Genomic DNA, 4,333 nt, shown 5'->3' on the forward strand with positions numbered 1-4,333 from the left:
TAAGTTGAACAGAATCAGAAGCAGGGAAATTGATGAGAACACCAGCACACGTGTTGGTTACCTGTTAATTAATATTTTAACTTAGAAATCCATTAATCATTGTTTGTGCTCCATTATATTAACATACAATTATTAAAATGCTGCTTTGGGGCAAGTCTGACTGAATCTGACCTACAGCTCTAGCATTTAATCTTGGACCCTGGGCAAGTTAACCTCTGTAGAATCTGAAAATAGTAAGACTACTCACCTCTTAAGAATGTTACAAGAATTCCAGGAAGTACTTCATTGCCCAGAATTGCTGTCTGTTCACTATGTAATTATAGGAAAGAGAAAATGTTCTCCACATTAGAGCTGGAGATACAGACTCCTCTAACTGTACAAGCAGAGTCTGAAGTGTGTTCATGGTCTGCAAACAAAAGGAATGAATAAGCTAACTGTGACTATCTTCTGGTTTCCACTTATTTATCAACTGCAGTGAGATGGTTGCTGTGTAACATTTCTGTCCCATGCACTTTCCTGAGTGCTTTGGAAGGAAAACAGACGAAAAACTGCAAGGTGCCACTCCTGACTGTTTTGCATTGTAACTAGATTCTAATCAAACAAGCATATCCCATTTGCTGGATGGATGCCAACGAGCCATTGGAAGAAAGACAGAAGTATCACTGAAAGAATAAACACCAACCCACAAATAATTAATTAAGACTGTCACCCCTTCATGGGCACCAGCATGCACCAGCAAATGCATAATCAGAGTGTTCAAATGAAAACATTTTTTGTCATCTCATTTTGGATTTTTATGATGAATTTTATGATACCTGAGGCTGCCTACAGGGGACCAGGATGACACCCCTCTGATTAATGGAACTAAGGATCTTCCCAGAGAGGTTCAGGTTGCTTGAAAATTCAATCCATTAATTAGCAAAAATCCCTAGCTGCCTGGGCTGGTCTAGGCCTTATGGAAAGCTATGGAGTTAGCCTCATAGGAAAATCCATGCTGGGACCTGTGGAACCTTAACCTGTAGAGAAGGCTATGAGTGAGAACTGTTTGAGAGAGGAGGCTCTGGTTGTTTTGAGCACCTTTCCATGCTAAGCACTTTAAATGAAATTTTATTTGCTTAAGCCTCAAACACACTATACAAGGAAGATATTTTCTTTCCTATTTTATAGAGGACACTGAGGTCCTGAAAAGTGAAGTGAAATACCCAAATGCTTAGCTGGTGATAGGGTAGAGGCAGAAAAAGATTCACCTCTGCTTGCCTTCCAAACCTAAGAGAGGTTTTTTAATTGCCTTTCTGCAATGTTGTTATGAATTGGCTGCAGTCCTGGAGAAGCTTATGAGAGATCAAACAAATCATGTAAAACACTGAGACAATCCCAGGAAGCACCATGGCAATGCATAGTGCAGGCAATAGCGACCAGCCAGGCTCTGAGAAGGGACACTACAAAGTACCTCAGGAAGTAGGTAGCAAAGGCAAAGCTAGAGACAGTGAGACATTGGCATGGAGAGGGGGGCAGAATGCACAGGGACGGGATCACTTAAATAGGAATGCTGGAAACTTGATCCTCGGGCTCTTCTGTTGATGGCATTTGGAGGTGTAGCCTTTGGGAGAAGTTGGGGTTGGATGAGGTCACAAGAACGGCCTCCTAACAATGGGATGAGTGGCTTATAAGAAGAGAGACCTGAGCACTCACAGGCTTGTTCTGTCTTGCAGTGTCATATCATCTGACATTCTTGTGCGATTTGACTGTTCTTCACCAGATGCAGTCATGATGCTTGTGGACTTTTCAGCCACTAAACAGTAGAAATAGCCGTACAGCAGAAACTCGTCCTGACCTTTCAGTCATCCACCTTGGGTATCGCTGCAGGATCCGGAGTACGCCCAACGACCTCAGGAACCATGACGAAACCACACAGCAAAGCAGGGACTGCCTTCATTCAAACCCAGCAGCTGCATGCAGCCATGGCTGACACCTTCTTTGAACATATGTGCCGTCTTGGACATTGACTCCACACCCATCACGGCCCACAACACTGGCATTAATTGTACCATTGGTCCTGCTTCCCGGTCTGTGGAGATGCTCAAGTCAGGAATGAACGTGGCTCGTCTCAATTTCTCTCATGGAACTCATGAGTATCATGCAGAAACTATCAAGAACGTGTGTGCAGCCACAGAAAGCTTCACCTCTGATTGCATTCTTTACCGGCCTGTTGCTGTGGCTCTGGACACAAAGGGGCCTGAGATCCAGACTGGACTCATCGAAGGCGAGCGGCACTGCAGAAGTGGAGCTGAAGAAGGGAGCTACCCTGAAGATCACCCTGGACACTGCCTACATGGAAAAGTGTGACGAGAACACCCTGTGGCTGGACTATACGAACATCTGTAAGGTGGTGGAAGTGGGTAGCAAGATCCAAGGAGAAAGGCGCTGACTTCCTGGCGACAGAGGTGGAGAGCAGTGGTTCCTTGGGCAGCAAGAAGGGTGTGAACCTCCCCGGAGCCGCTGTGGACCTCCCTGCTGTGTCAGAAAAGGACATCCAAGACCTTAAGTTTGGGGTGAAACAGGATGTAGATATGGTGTTTGCGTCTTTCATCCACAAGGCGGCTGATGTGCACGAGGTTAGGAAGGTCCTGGGAAAGAAGGGCAAGAACATCAAGGTCATCAGCAAAATTGAGAACCACGAAGGCATCCGCAGGTTTGATGAAATTTTGGAGGCCAGTGATGGGATCATGGTGGCTCGTGGCGACTTGGGCATTGAGATTCCTGCAGAGGTCTTCTTGCCTCAGAAGATGATGATTGGACAATGCAACCGAGCTGGGAAGCCAGTCATCTGCGCCACACAGATACTGGAGAGCGAGCATGATCAAGAAGCCCCGCCCCACCCGTGCTGAGGGCAGTGATGTGGCCAATGCGGTCCTAGATGGAGCAGGCTGCATCATGCTGTCAGGAGAAACCGCCAAAGGGGACTACCCTCTGGAGGCCGTTCGCCTGCAGCACCTGATTGCCCGTGAGGCAGAGGCCGCCATCTACCACCTGCAGCTATACTCGGCCATCTGGTGCCTATTACAAGCGACCCCACAGAAGCTGCTGCCGTGGGTGCTGTGGAGGCCTTCTGGGGCCATTATCGTGCTCACCAAGTCTGGAAGGAGTGCTCACCAGGTGGCCAGGTACCGCCCGCATGCGCCCGTCATTGCTGTGATGCACAATCCCCAGACAGCTCTCCAGGCCCATTTGTAGCTTGGCATCTTCCCTGTGCTGTGTAAGGATGCAGTGCAGGACTCCTGGGCTGAGGATGTAGACCTGCGTGTGAATTTGGCCATGAATGTTGGCAAGGCCCGAGGCTACTTCAAGAAGGGAGATGTGGTCATTGTGCTGACTGCGTGGCGCCCAGGCTCTGGCTTCACCAACACCTTGCGTGTAGTGCCTGTGCTTTAATGACCCTCTGGAGCCCCTCTTCTAGCCCCTGTCCCATCCCCTCCCCCATTCCATCCTTTAGGCCAGCAACGCTTGTAGTGCTCACTCTGGGCCAGAGTGTGGCGCTGGTGGGCTGGGACACCGGGGAAAATTACTGCCGCTGAACCGTGGAATTGAGCCCAGCTGTCTGTCGATCATATGGCCCTACCCAAGCCAGGGGAGACAGAGGAATGCAGAATTAGAAACCCTCTGGCTTTGTCACAAAGAGGCAGAAACATCTCTGTGTACTTTGCTCCCGTAGAAAGTTGCCCAAAGAACTCCCAGCCCTGGCCTGGAGTCAAAAGACAGCAAGAGTACGGCTTAAGGCATGGGGGCCCAGGTTCCTGTGTAGGTAATAACCTCTGGCCCCGGGCTGGACTTGCTTCCCCTACAGCTTTGGCCTCCCCACTGCTCGTTGTTATGCACTGCACTTCTACTTCATTATTGCCTGAGTGTTCATTTTCACCTGTGGTGTCTTTCACTTTATCCCATTTTCAGGTCCCAGATACAGGCATCATTTTTGGGTCTGGTCTGACTTATTCACACATTCCTAAAAAAGGGAGTGAGGATTGAGGAAAGAAATAGACAAGAGACAGAAGATAGAATCTGGAGGGCTTTCAGTGATTCTGTATCTGCCTCATGTTTATGATTCATAGTCATTATATACCCCAATCTAAAGGGAAGAGCAAAAGACTTCCCTCCCATGATACAAGAAACAAGCAAGTGTAATTACCTCCTAAGATCTCAAAACACCTAATAACCATACCCTATGTTCTTTAGCCATTAAGTAGCAAGACATTCAGTAGTTACACCTTTGGCCAAACATCCTGTTATTTGTCCTTGAGGAGCAAGAATAGGTTTCAATTCTCTGACCTTTAGTCAA

At 47.9% G+C, this 4,333-nt stretch overlaps 1 pseudogene; it reads left to right on the forward strand.

Annotated features, from left to right (window-relative positions):
* Positions 1-1,776: 1,776 nt before the first annotated feature.
* Positions 1,777-3,432, forward strand: LOC126489129 (pyruvate kinase PKM-like; annotated as a pseudogene).
* The last annotated feature ends 901 nt before the right edge of the window (positions 3,433-4,333 follow it).

Source organism: Alexandromys fortis, unplaced genomic scaffold, assembly GCF_014885135.2.
Source record: "Alexandromys fortis isolate MF-2015 unplaced genomic scaffold, M_Fortis_MF-2015_v1.1 scaffold_185, whole genome shotgun sequence".
NCBI lineage: Eukaryota > Metazoa > Chordata > Mammalia > Rodentia > Cricetidae > Alexandromys > Alexandromys fortis.